The sequence below is a fragment of the Myzus persicae genome, unplaced genomic scaffold (assembly GCF_001856785.1).
Source record: "Myzus persicae strain clone G006 unplaced genomic scaffold, MPER_G0061.0, whole genome shotgun sequence".
Taxonomy (NCBI): Eukaryota; Metazoa; Arthropoda; class Insecta; order Hemiptera; family Aphididae; genus Myzus; species Myzus persicae.
Genome location: NW_019103713.1, coordinates 135,235 through 150,352, shown reverse-complemented (window position 1 = coordinate 150,352; position 15,118 = coordinate 135,235). Strand labels below are relative to the sequence as shown.

The window sequence follows — 15,118 nt, the reverse complement described above, 5'->3', positions numbered from 1 at the left end:
CGAACTTTTACTCCGGTCCCTAGAATTTAATATTTAAACAATGTAAAAAAATCTTGTTCAACTCGAATATTTTCGTGGATAACTCGAAATTTTGAGTTTTATTAATACATATGTATTTAAAGGTCATTACTCATCAGTCATTAATTCGAAGCTTTGAATAAAACAGAACGATTCACTACAAACGCTGCAATCAACAGCAAAACTCAAACAAAAATATATACCTTTTTTAAATAATTTTTTAACCTCAATTTTTGTTTATATGTACATACATTACCTACCTTTTTAAAATTACATATACATACATGCATATAAATAAATAGTAACTAATTTTTATTGCACATTACATATTTTATTTATAATAAACACAGGAATTAATATACAGTACTGTTTTAAAATTTTTTTTTGGATAACTCGATTTCTTGGATATCTCGAACTTTTACTCCGGTCCTTTCAACTTCGAGTTAATCAAGCTCGGCTGTAATTGAAAATTCAAAAATTTGGGATTTTAATGAATTCGTTATTAAAAGAGGAAAAACGGTTATGAGTGATGACTAGAGGTCGGATTTTTATGATTTTACATATTTGTTTCTAGTTTATGCAGTTAAATGGGAGTGAGAAATCTTTACGAATCATGAAACACAGAATTCACAGGAAAAAATTTATTTTGCATAAAAAAGCATATTTTAGAGGTTAGAGAATATTTAACACGTTAGAGAATATTGGGGATATTTTTGTGATACCCGGCATATAATGAACATATTTCACGCATATCAGCATTTGATAAATACAATGTTCACTAAATGATTTATTTCCGGATTTTAATAAAAATTAATCTCCAGGTATTCCTTATCGATTGCGAAAGCACAACGGTTATTTCGTTAGCTGTCACGACTATACATCGAACAATATATAGTAATTAATTGTTATTGTAAAATTAATTTAATTAAATATTTTTAAAACCAAATTAATAAAAAATTAATTTAAACTGTTTTTTTTTTTTTTTTTTATATCAAAAGAATATTTTGCATATTTAAGGACATAAAACATCATATATCTGGTATTTTAAAGGAATATTAAGAGAATATATTGCTTATTTTATGTGACATACAAACATCATATTTTAAGGATTTTAAAAGAATATAAATCCGACCTCTAGTGATGACCATGCGCTTGATGAATGTGTAGATACACATTTCGTCGTAAGCTTCAAATCTATAATGTATACAAAATCATATTACACACATTATTGTATGTACCAACCTACGTATACCAAGCCGCTGAGTTTCTATACGTATATAATATAATATGAACCTACACCGGACGTGTATATTATGGAACGGAAGAAACGTGTTGAAAACCACTTCGTGTGGATAATATTATATATCACAATATATGTGCCGCAACCTCTCACTATATAATATAATATTATATTATATCGTGTACCGCCTCCTCTTTCACAACCACCCCCCCCCCCACCATCGACACCCCTATCGCCGATCCTTTCTGCATTTTCACGTCATATATTAATATATTGTCTATTATTATACTCCGTGCACCGTTATTACAATAATTTCCATCGATACCGGTCGTCACTGCTGCTGCAGTATCCGCAGTCAAACACCCGTACGAGAACCGTGATATTTTGTTTGTGAATCGTTTTGTATGGATACATTTACACTTAGTCATAATTACAGACAATAAAATAAACTAAATACATACCTGACTGCGAACACTATACCAAAAAAAAAAAAAATATATCAACAATCATCCAGCTTAAGGGCTCCAGAGCCGGTACGTTTTTCAGCACAAAAACATGTCTTACACGAAAAACTCTCACGCCCTGCAGTATAGTTAGTTAATTTTGTTTTGCATTTAAAATAAGAGAACATTTTGCAAGTCGGATCAAAAACCGATTTTCAAAAAATAATAATTATATAAACTAAAATATGCATTTGAATAATGGGTAGAATACGAGTCTTACTGTCTTTTGTGTCTTACAGTGTATCCCACAATTATGTTGCTGTAGAAAACGACATTTATCTATTTGCAAAGTCTATACTACTGACTTGTAGTGTATAATGCATATATTTACTATGTATATTTACTATAAGAAATATAAACTATATAAATAGGCAAGAAGTTAAGTAATATCAAATTAGCTCTAAACTAAAATATATGATAACCAACAGGAAATTATACAAATTGTGATGAAGTTTACAAAATTCCCATTTTTAAATATTTCAAAAATAATATTTTAGTTTTTTTCATTACAAGTTCGGATTTCGTTTTTGGAAATAATTATACGACTCGAATGTGTACAAAAAGTTCCATTATTATAAATTTTTAACATTCCAATGGAGATTTAGTAACTATACAAATAAACCTACCTCTAACCCTTCTGCAATATTTTTTTTCGGTATTTAACATTATCAGCGCAGGTGGAAAAACATTGTGTTCAAGCTCAAAAAAAAAAAAAAATAATAATAATAATAATAATAATAAAGGTTAACAACAATTGGAGCATTTTATTCATGTTATAACTATACACAATAATAATCGAGTCGGCTGACTGATATGACAGCTCTATTTTATCCATGCCATGTAATGTACTCATATATATAGTTACACATATCCCGTACATTATAATTCATAAAGATAATAATAAATGAATGCGCGATGTGTAAGTTAAGCATGTATATTGTATTATAGTATACTTTTCATTGATAAATCCGTGTATCATAACAATAATATAATTCATTTTAAGAACTGAGCAAAAATGTAAATCTGCAGCAGACGAATCGAATGCTTAAATTAATGATGTATCATATACCATTCTGCAGGATGTAACAGAATATTATTACGAATTATACCTACCGATATTCATAAATACAAAATTAGTACAAGCTAAATGCATGAAAAATGTACGAGTAATGTGATAATTACATGGATAATAAATATGGCCTCAAGAGGATGTGAGAACAATATTTGTTTTCTCTCTCAACCCCAACTATACAATATGGATACAACGCGTCCACTTAAAATCGTTTTTTTTATGGTTTTTTTTGAGTAATTTTAGAGTGAAATCACTTATTACAAAATTATATAGGATAATGTTTTTGTGGGTTGACATATGGGTTTTATTGTTATTTGACTTTGTATTCGACTTTAAAAATAAAAAAATAAAGTTGTACATTTAAATTATGTTTGAATTTTTTCGAGGGAATACCTATTGAGACAAATCGATACGTCATATACCCTCAAAAATAATATTCTCTAATCATTTTTGTATTGGTTGTTTTACTCTATAAGATAACCTGGAACATAAAAAAAATGATTCTGCGTAAATGCGTTTTGTCTATGTAGCGCGAGGGCCAGATAGAGAGAAAAAAAAACGGTGCATATTCTTAAGATTAACTTATGATGTCTGAAAAATTACATTTTGAAAAAATTTATCGATTTCAAGCGATTGATAAAAAAAAAATGTAAAAAATAAACTACTTGCAGGTTTAAATAAAAATGTTTTCATTTTTTTAAAATTATATTAACGAATTGGAAACTTTGAATTTTTCCGAAAAGAATTTAATAGAACTTACAATTTTTATTTTCTGTATAAAAAATGAAAATAAAAAATGTTATACCGTAGATACTTGTAGGGTGTACTCGCGAGGGTCTATAATATAAACTATAAAAAAAAAACAAATTTTAAATATTGTTAAAACAAAAGTTATTTCATTTGTCAGGTCTTTCTATTGCGACATTAAAATGATATCCTAGAGGTGGCCAAACGGTTGATCTTGGATGATTTCAAAATCGATCTGTCCTTCTGCAATTAGAACTTATTATTTAAATGTAGTGTATTTCAGATTAATCTGGTTGTGTGAATTAGCATTTTCTCACTCAAAAATCATAAAAGCTGAATACCTAACCTGGTCAACGATAATATTATATTGAAATGACACATTTCTACGGTAACATAATAATGTGTATAGCTAGGTACCTATCTATAATTTATAATGCTAATTTATTTTGAAATTATTTAGATATTGAATATATTATGTAACACTATTATTTGTAAATAATTTCACATTAAAAAATTGTATTATTTATAAAAACAGTGTATATTATTTATCATTGAAATTGGCGAACAGTGATAAAATAAAAATAAGAAAATTGTTTTACATTAGTCGAGTCGCAAAGGAAAAATATAATCTCGGTAGATCAAAAAACAGTTTGGCCACCCCTACGGCCCCTATACCATTGCTATATATAATTAACTATCAACACGTGTGTTATGCGCACTTGTATAGGTATCATATTTCCGAAATTGGATGTATATGTGTATGATATGTGTGTGTATATGCCGTATCCGAGGCACTGGTCTTAACGCTAATGGCGATACTATATACGCTCGAGTTTTGGGCCGTACTGATGCAGCAGTAGGTAGTTGACAATATTTGTCTTTGTCCAGAAATCTGTCTTATATATTAATAATATGTATTTTAATGGTCGCATATGAATTTCCTAGCTCACTTAATATTATCAGGCTTCGCAGACTTATATTTCAATGACGAGAGGTTTTGACATTCTCGAGATCCACGTTTATTTGACACGATTTATTTAAACACTGGTTATGGTTTGTGGGCGGTTATTTTATTCGCCATTATTTGTTTATTTATTATTTCACATCATTCAATACTATAATTTGCCCATACAAATAGACGAATTAAATGGTATACCTCCATTGGCGAGCTGAGTTGGAGACAAGAGTTCTAATTAGGTCTATGTCTGTGTGGGCGCAAAGCAGAAGAAAAAACTTCGTGAAAGACACTATGCACAACAATTATTGTAAAGGACAATATTAATATTAAATGAATATAATGGTATAACAAATAATTGTGAGAATTAGAAATCATGGTGAATCCTCATCCGCATGTTGCTGAAGATAAATTATACCCAATAATTAATTTTGGAATACAAAAGTCTTATAGTTATTACTTAATAATTTATTTTACTATAACATACCTGCAGATTTTATGCTTAGACAAGATTCTTGTACAATCTGAAATTAGAAAAATTGCTTACATTATGATACGAAATTTAATACACATAGGTTATAACAGATATTTAAAAAAGTTAAAACACAGTGTTTTTTTTTTTATATAATAATACAGTATTTTATCAGTATTCTACCGTATTCTATACCTTACAATACCTTAAAATATCGAAATCTGAATGCAATAAGTTTTAAAAAATATTATATCATGACGAAATGGCTTACCTACTGATAATATTTTAAAAACCACAATAATACGAGAATTATTTTTAATTAATATTTAAAGTCAGTACTTACTGGTATACTATTGGAAATCTATAATATGAGAAAACCATAGTTATATTTTAACTCTACTGCGTTTGTCTGTATAGTTTGTTCATGATTATTTTTGGCCTTAATATCATTATAATATGCATATTAATTTTGTATAAATCGTAATCTAATATTCTAATATCATAGTTTATTAATGTATGCAATAGCAGATTAGGATATCATCTAGAGCTTCACTTTACTCTTGATGTAATATGTTCCGTCTGCAGGGGTTTAAATAAGTTATAACTCTGCTTATATACAACTAAGGTTTGAGCTCAGCATATTTGATAGTTCGAGAGTAGCACAAAATATGTGTACGTGTAAATTCTGTTAAAACCATAGTAGGTAGGTTGGTAGATATACCTACTCACTTTGTTTCCCCGTAATACCTATTATGACGTACAAACGAATAAACACGAATTTCTAAAGCAAACATAATATTACATAATTGTTTTTGTCTGAAATAGTTGTCTGGCCGAAACTGATTACTTATACTATAATATTATTTTGATCTTAAATCGAGTACCTATTATGAACTGAATAATGACATACGTATTTAGAGAATATAATTTTAAAGCTAGCAGAGCATTATTTGTTTTCTCTGTCTGTGGACTGCGATCGACTCGCACAGCACAGCGAAATTTGTTCTCAGCAGAGCCTCGGCCATGTGTCGTCATAGATTTTTGTCAATATTTGTGGGAATTATTGACCTATTAGCAAACTCAAAGTTAAGAACAATATGCGTGTTTGTACGTTTAAATAATTATTTGTTTAGTATTTATTTTATGCAAGTTTTATAAAATATTAAAATTTAAAAATGCTCAAATCTAGCATCAAAATGTTAATAGTACTGTGAATACTTAAAACAATTATTTGTTATACCATTATACGATGTAACAGATAATATACAGATGTAAGTTGTATTATAGGTCAATTCGCACTAATTATAAAAGTTAACAAGTAATAACAAAACATGGTTGAGTTTTCTGAACACAAATGTTTCTATGTTGCTCGTGGGCCAGAGATAGTATGCTGACATATTCTTAATGACATATATCTTTATTTAGTAGTTTGCGGGGTTAAGCACTTAAAATTGCAATAAAAACAATAAAACATGCAAAACACAGGTATTTATTTATTATTAGATACTTACTTATAAATAGCAATTTATCACTTAAAATTATTATAATTAATTAAAATTTGAATTTTTGATTAACGATAATTTTTTTTTTTTAATTTGAATTAAGCCTCGGTAACTATGGCCATTGGCAACAAAGAGTTTAACTCCAAATGTTTTACATGTTATAATATAAGTTACATATTAAATACTATTGATAAGGTTGGACTTAGTAATAAAGGTTAACATGTGTCTTATGTTGTTTCAACTATAATTGTAGCTAGTGAAAATGACAAAAGCAAATTACGAAGTTCAGCAAACGACGAAAATCGCGGTTAAAATTAGTAGACTTCAAAAGTTTAAAATTAAGACAGAATTATTTGAAATAGTAAATGCCGATGTTGTGAATCAATGATTGCCGTGGATGATTTCAAAATTAAAAAAAATAATCAAAAACACTTCGATTAAAATGTATTCAATAAAAGATGAGAAATAATGATTTTAAAAAATAGGTCAAAATTCACAAGTAGTATAAAAAGTTCAGAAACAGCACTACAGTCTAAAAAATAGCAAAATATGTAAGAATAGTCAAAATTAAATTTTTAATTTCAGTTCTCCGAATCATGAAGAAAAAATTTAAGCTTACTTTGTTATTTTTTAAGTATTTTAAAAGAAATATGTAAATGTTTATAAAAAAAAAGCTTTGATCCAAAAACTTATCATTCAATTCGGATATGATAATTTTTAAATTATAAATATTTAATATTTTTAATTTCAACAACTCAACTTTGACTTGCTAACCCGATAAAAATAATTTTAAAAAGGGAGTGAAAACAAACTGACTATGGTGATTTAAATTCAAAGCATTTGCTGCCATTTCAGGAATTCGATAATACTTATTAAAAAAAAAAAGTTAACTTTTCCCCTGACCAACAGTATTATATTATGTATTATATTGTTACATCGCGGTTGTACAAAATAAAATATGAAATAAATATTCAAATATTTTTACAAGCTCCCGAGACTTATAATATGTGTCATTATTAAGCACAAATATTTTTAGTAGATTTCTTATATTTATATATTGGTTTTTAGAAATTCTGTATGTTTCTAATGACATTTTTAAAAAAAAAATTGAGTATAGACCACCGATATCAGGTTGAATTCCAAAGTAATCATGAGTGCCATACGTAAGTTATAACGTATAATATATAGGTATACAATTATTGCAACGTTATAATAACTTGCGAAAAATGTTTTAAAAAATAATCAGAAATACATTGATTGGCTTGGTTTTATTGCAGGATCTAAACAACTTCAAAGAATTTATTATCATATTTTAACTTCATACATACCTACAATGTGTGTTATTGTTAAGGGTTGCATTTCTTTGTCCATAAAATAATTTGCGTCACGGCCAACAGTTTTATACGTACAGCGATACAACACATGTGGTTCCGGTGGTGACTGGTGAATTATCATTATAAATGGCTTCATACATTATACATAATATTATATAGACGCGGAGAAAATATTCTTTTGAAAGCAAACACTAAATACTAATTTTCTCGAAAAGTCTACAGCGTTTTTGCAAACATTTTCTTTTTGTACACATTTTTTTGGTATCAGTTTTTTTTTAATATTCGACAAAATTATTTTCAAAAACGTTAGTGGCTATTATATTTTTAGGGATAATCAGTTACCCGAATTACCTTTTAACGAATTATTTTGTATATTATTCGTGCTTGTAATAATTATATTGACATTGAATTGTCATCGGAGTGTTCAGCTAAGTTTATTACTTGATATTATTGAGGGAGAGTAAGATGCGTAAGATTACATACAGTTGGCTGTATTTTTAATTAACCCGACTTGTTTGAATACTATAATATGACATGTGCTAATAATATGCCATAGTACTATAAAAATCGAATTATTTTTTACAATTAATAGGAGCATGCTGTTTTTAATCAAGTCTTGTACCTAGTTAAGTTAATTGTGAATAACTTTATAGAATGTTGTTGACTTACGCATGACTAATCAAGTGTATACTATCAACGGTCATAGGAATAACAGATGGACTCAAGAGATTCTATCAAGTTTGTAAGACTTAATTGCTTTGAAAAAGAAATGGCGTTGCATTTACATCCTACAGAACATTGAGAAAACATTTTTTTTTTCGTTTTTGCTTCAGAATCTAAATGAAAAATAATTTATTTAATATTTAGAATATTATTTTATGAAATCAGGTTCAGATTATGGTTGATAATATTATAATGATCTATATTAAGAATCAGCATTCAGATTTTTGATTGTATTTGACAGTCAAAACTTATACTTTGCAAATTAATTTTCGCAATAAAAACCGTTTGCTTTTAAAAATATAATAACTGAAAAATATGTGTCAATTGATTTGGATACAAACAATAATATTTTAAACTTGTTATAAGTAATCAGATGATTGTTATATAAATTCGCAAAATCCTTTTCGAGAACTTGGAGACATGTTTAAACTTTATATTGGGTGTTCGAATACAATGACAAAAAAAACTTATTTTTTTGAAACTTATCTTAACTGAATAATTAATTATATTTTAGTATAGAACACTAATTCAGTACTTATAATACACAAATAATCGTATATAAATTTAAAGTTGAATAATCTTTTCATTTTATAAATTATTTAAATTTATTATTTGACAGTCCATTTCATATTCAGTATTTAATTCATTCAAATATTGAGTAGAGTCGTACATGTAATAAAAGCATAATTTTTTAACTTTCATGCGTGCGGTATACTTGTGCGGCGTGTAACTGTCATTAATTATAATAATTATCATTATAATATTTTTTTATATTATATTATAAGTATGATTGACTTATTTTATATTTTCAATGTAATTTGCTTCAAGTTAATGTTTATTTTTTATTTCATGTTTTTTTTTTTTACCATTCCCGAAATTAATAAATTATAGTTGGTAGACGACGGCGGGTCCCTTTTGTCGACGATTGATATGTAGACATAATATTTTATTTTCTCAATATTAACATCATAATAATAACATGAACATTGTAAATGTATCATCATATTATACAACATTCATCAGCTTTGATTTTTTAGTGGGTATACATTTTTATTAAGCTAATAATTCAATAAAGCATTGGTGGTAAAAAATTATTATATTACACGGTACTAATGAATTTATCAAAAAGGTTACACCCTTTACTTTAAATATTTTACAGTGGATGATATGTGTAAAGTGTTACACGCACAGTACCTAGTAAATAGTAAAATGTCAAGCCATATAAATAATTTATTTTATCAGGAGCTTATCTATTAATAAATGATATTACTATTTAAAACTCTTAGTTCTAATTTTTAATATGTTTAAATGAATAATTTAAAGTATAAAATCATAATTCATTCGAAAAATGTACTAAAAGTACATTGAATAAGACCAGGATTTTGAAATTCATTACCTACACTAATTATATAGTTAACAAACATAATTATTAATACATATAGATGGCGTATCATAATATATTCAGACATTCGATGTAAAAAGATTGTGTGTATTGGTACAATAGTAAATATCAGAATAACAGAATAAACTGTTGTAACGTTAACATAATATATGTATAATAATAAAAATACCTAATAAACATTTAATGCGAGAAAATATTGACATAATTATTAGAGAGCCATTGATTATTATTTTATATTTTGTACATAATATAAAGTAAAGAATTTTATCACGTAGAAAGTACAATATAATTATAATATTAATATCAAATCAATACAACACACAAGTATGCCTATAACTAGGATCAACAAATAATAGTTATTCATAGACCTTATAGGTTTTCAAAGGTTGTACTACATAGCATACTGTCAAGGACTCATTCGGCCCAACATTATGAAAAGAAAAAAATCTGCTCTATACTATTACAACCTTAGCTTTTAAAACTAATAAATGTTTTTAAAATTAAAACTTAAGTATTTGATGCAATTGAAATCGTTTTATTATTTATATTGTATTTTGAATCATAAGTCATTTGTAAAAGCACTAAAATCTAAAGTATGAATGTAATAGGTGGATGGATCATTTCACTTAGTTACATAATCATTCTTAAAATAATTAATAGCGTTAATCTTGGGGTTCTCAACATAAATTAGTGAAAAAATATTATGAATTAAATAATGCAATTATTATAAAAAAAAAATTTCACTGACAAATAATTGTCTTGAATTTTTAAAGTATTTACATAAAAATATTTGAGTTTCAAATATAAATTTGTATTTAAATTTAAAATACCGAATTCAAAAAATATTTTAAAAGTATTCCAAACTCTCCATGTTACAATCAAATACGTGTTTTACTATTTCGTGTCGAAAGTTTTACAATAAACTATTCATAACTTGTAAACAATTAGATACACAGTCACGCAGCTGTGATGCATTTAGTCATTATTATTGCATTGTTGATGGTCGATATATTATATTATTTATATAAATATTTTTAGTATGATAATAATATTGTATTATTTAAAAAATTTATCACGCAATCCGTAATGGAAATCCTGTATTATAATAATATGATATGTTTTCTGAAAATTTGCAGACCCGGGGTAATTGAATGCGGGTCTGCGACGAAGGTGTTCTAAATATAAAATGTCCTAAAAAGATCGTCGACAATAGTAATACTAAAGTCCACCCCTGTTAAGGTCCATGCAGATGAATATATAATGTAAGTGATCTTAAATTTTTTATAGCATATTATAAATGTATAAATAGAGTCAAGAGTAAGTATAGACGTTTTATGGTAAAGCGAGGTTTGCCCTGAACAATTGGTAAAAAACTGCAGGTCTTTATATTTGAGTTCGCGACTTTCGTAGTTTTTTTAATTTCCAAGCCATATTAACAGTTAGTAAAAACAAAAAGTAATTACTTGCAGGATATAATTATTTGTGTACACCAAGTATTCAGAGCTCCCCGATACATACTTTCTAAATGAAAATAATGTAATGTAATTTTTTGAATTACGCAAATACATTTAAATACACTTAATATTATATTATATTATATTATACACAATTGGTTGTGTATTCAATGTACTATAAAAATAATTGTCTTAAGTTTATCTAGGTAATACATTTTGATAAAAATGTTAATTTCAACGTTAGCTATTCATCACCTACGTAATATGTTAGGAAAAAGAACTACATTTACTTCAGTACATTTGTACGTTTCAGAAAAAAAAACTTACGTGTTACATAAAGTGTCCAGGGTTTCTGTATTGTGCACTCGTACTATGAGAACAAAATAATATAAAAAGGTATAGAGTATATAATATGACGGAGGGACAAATTCTACGTGTAGTGGAATATGACATTTATTTTTTTTTTTTTGGTAGATATAGAAATATCTTCGCACGTAAAAGGAATAGACTCTCGTGCCTTTCAAACTTACTTTTATCTTATACTTATATTTAATTGAAAAAATTCTCGAAAATAGCTGATGTGAAGTACTCTACGCGATTCTATTATTTATTTTTTGTATCTAGAAGTGGGTTTGTTACTTTGATATAAGGGCCAGTTGTATACATCATACAGGCACGTAGGTATGGCCGAACAATTCCTAAGGGTATATGTTTTCAAAATATCCATTCAAACTGTTATAGAATAAAATATAATATAAACTAAATAACGATATTATTTGTCACTTGGTATGGATAAAGTAGAACATAAGTAATTTTTTTAGTTAGGTATAAGATAACTTATACTTACTGATATGATTATTTAATAGCAATAATAATTTTAAAACATAGGTATATACCTACAAGATGTAGCAGAAATACTGGAACAATTTAATAACTTTTGTTTTATTTAATATTTAAATATTTTTTTTAAATGTATAATTTAAAGACCTTTGCTTTACTACTGTAGTATAACTTTGTTTTCGATGCCGAAAATAACAATTTAACAATTTTTAAAAAAATTCAAAATAACCAATTCGTAAATCTAATTCTTAGACAAATTAGTATGATGGTAAACGCGACGTGTTCATTATAGTTAAGTAGTTTTTTTTACTGCTTTTTTATATCACTATTTTTTTGGAGTACCTAAATGAATTTAAAACGTGAGACCTTTTTTAAAAATAATCTTATTGCCGTGTCTTGAAATTAGTAAATTTCTTACATTATTAAATATTAATATCTACATAATTTTTATGATACATAATTGTCGTCATACGTTTAATTAGTATACCTATCAATTTTTATTTGTTTTTCTCGAGTATTTCTGTGATACTCTGTATTGCTTTAAGCAACTTAACAAGATAAAGCAGTGGCGTGGTACCTGCGAAGGGACGGGAATCAAACACCTGAAACAGCTAAAATACCTCTCTCCGAAATCAGCCATGTTTGCTTAAATCATATAATATCGTGAAATAAAATATATACTTTATATTATATAATATAATCACGTAAACAAGTACACAGTTGTATGTTTAGCTCGAGGACAACACAGATTGTAGAAAACAAATAGAAAAACTGTTTATGTTGTAAATTCGGAAACATAAAATATAATTATTTACACCCCGCGGATCTTTCGGAACAAACTTTGTCAGAGCTGCTTAATGTCAACTTAAAATCATTTTTTTTTTAATGATAGCTGCTTTACAGGCAGTCTCCTTCCCAGACTTCCCATATAATATGTACCTATAGGTATCTAGTTCGTATACAATGTACATTGCACGAATATTATTAAATTACGGAATATCGATATGAATAGCTGGCACTAATCGATAGCAATATTTTAAGGCGGACAGCAGCTGGCGCGAAAGACTTTATTAAGACGTATTAACACGTGTGGGTATTGTTTAATTTTTTGAAAAAAAAAAATGTAATAACACAAGACAATTTTATTTTGTTGTACCTGTTTCGTTTATTAAAAATGAATATAATTTATATAATAATAATAATAAGTTAATAACTCAATTCCACAATAATAATAATAATAATAATAATAATAGTAACATTCTTGTACTGTTTATTATATTTTATAGTTTCCCGCGGAGCGTAAAGAAAAGCGACTGACAACCGAAGATAATTTTAAGAAAAATGCCATCAAGCGTGATGGTTTTTATTGAGTTCGGATCAGAATCGACAATTTGTTGAACAGGATAACAATTTATTCGATCACACAGCGATTACAATCGACGATGTTTGAATATAATACACATAAGTACGCAACACACACACATATTGTGCTGGGATTACGTCGTGCTACCGCGTATATGGTCGCGGTCCTGCAGCAGCAGATAAACTACCTACCTACTCACCTATTATGGACACGGGCAGTGCAATCGATGGTGGGTACTCACGAGCTGAGCTGAAAGGGGAAATTTTCCATTTTATCACAAAAAAAAAAAATAGATATAAGTTTATGTTTTATATAGTTTTAGACAATTATTTGTTTGATGTTTTGTATTTTTTCAAACTCTAAAATATAATGACTCGGGAACAATATTAGGAAATCCACATTCTTATAGACTTATCTAGGTATCTATACTGAATACGTCCCCCAAGCTGAACGATGACCAAAAGATTATGTATTTATTTAACAGTGAAAATAGTTATAATTTGTTAAATGTTTCTAAAAATCATGTAAAAGCATGTGAACATCAAAAAAAAAAATTTCAAATTCAAATTTTGAAAAAAAACTTCAAAAATTCCCCTTATTTAATGGTCTGAAAAATAAAAGAAATGCAAAGCAAAAAATAAAATAAAATAAAATGGGCATCGTATATTCCAGTTTTAGTAAACACCAATCACGGCAAGGAGCATTGTAAAGACCACGGCAGACTATATAGTCTACCGCGGTAAAGACGGACGGACTCAAGGCGTGCAGGATTCGAGGGTTCTATGGACTTTTGTTACTTCCCACGGAAGGAAAGGCGCCATGTATTTTAGGGTTTTTACTCGAATAAACTCTATTAATTTTATTTTTTCAACCCACCCACATCAATCACACCAGTCACATAGAGTAGTCGTCGCCCCTACATCCCCCCTGCAACAAAATCTCCACTCGTATAATATTCAAGCCGGGTATTCAGTACAACTAGGAAAGTGCAAAAGGCTCTTACACCCACAAGCTTTAATGTAGTACTGCTAAGTTAAAATTTAGCACACCTTGTTTTTTTAGGTCTAAATGTCAAACTGTTGATATTATTGTGAAACACCAACAATTGTATGTTTTTTAAGTATGAAAATAAATATATATAATATTCTTACTTCTACTTCTTACTCGATCAACCTTGAAATCCAAACTCTCCCTATCCTGTAAACTTATTATAGGTAGGTATACGATACACAAGTCAATAATTCGACAAGTTTAAACATTAAGTATTCAGCTATGAAGGTCCGCTGTGTCCATCGATACCAAAAGGCTTGAATCAATCTGCTTAAGACTAACAACGCCTTCTTCTTGATATTCTACAAACAAAAATCGTCATAAAGACCTAACGATTGTCAATTCCTACTTTCAATCAGTTAGCAAAATTAAATTACTTTAAATTTCATACCAACTGAAAGTCTCACGGTAACTCAAAAAACTATGTCATCCGTCTCACTTTT

General features: G+C 27.8%; 1 long non-coding RNA gene across 2 annotated transcripts in view; it reads left to right on the top strand.

Moving 5' to 3' along the window:
• The window catches only part of LOC111035128, a 34,151-nt gene extending 20,285 nt beyond the window's left edge, over nt 1–13,866 (top strand). The window contains exons 1-2 of one of the 2 annotated variants that reach the window (XR_002604619.1): nt 11,132–11,230; nt 13,549–13,866. This is a non-coding gene — a long non-coding RNA (uncharacterized LOC111035128). Of the gene's footprint in view, nt 1–11,131; nt 11,231–13,548 lie in introns of those variants that run through there. The other variant, XR_002604618.1, reaches the window with a different exon arrangement.
• Nucleotides 13,867–15,118: the final 1,252 nt, after the last annotated feature.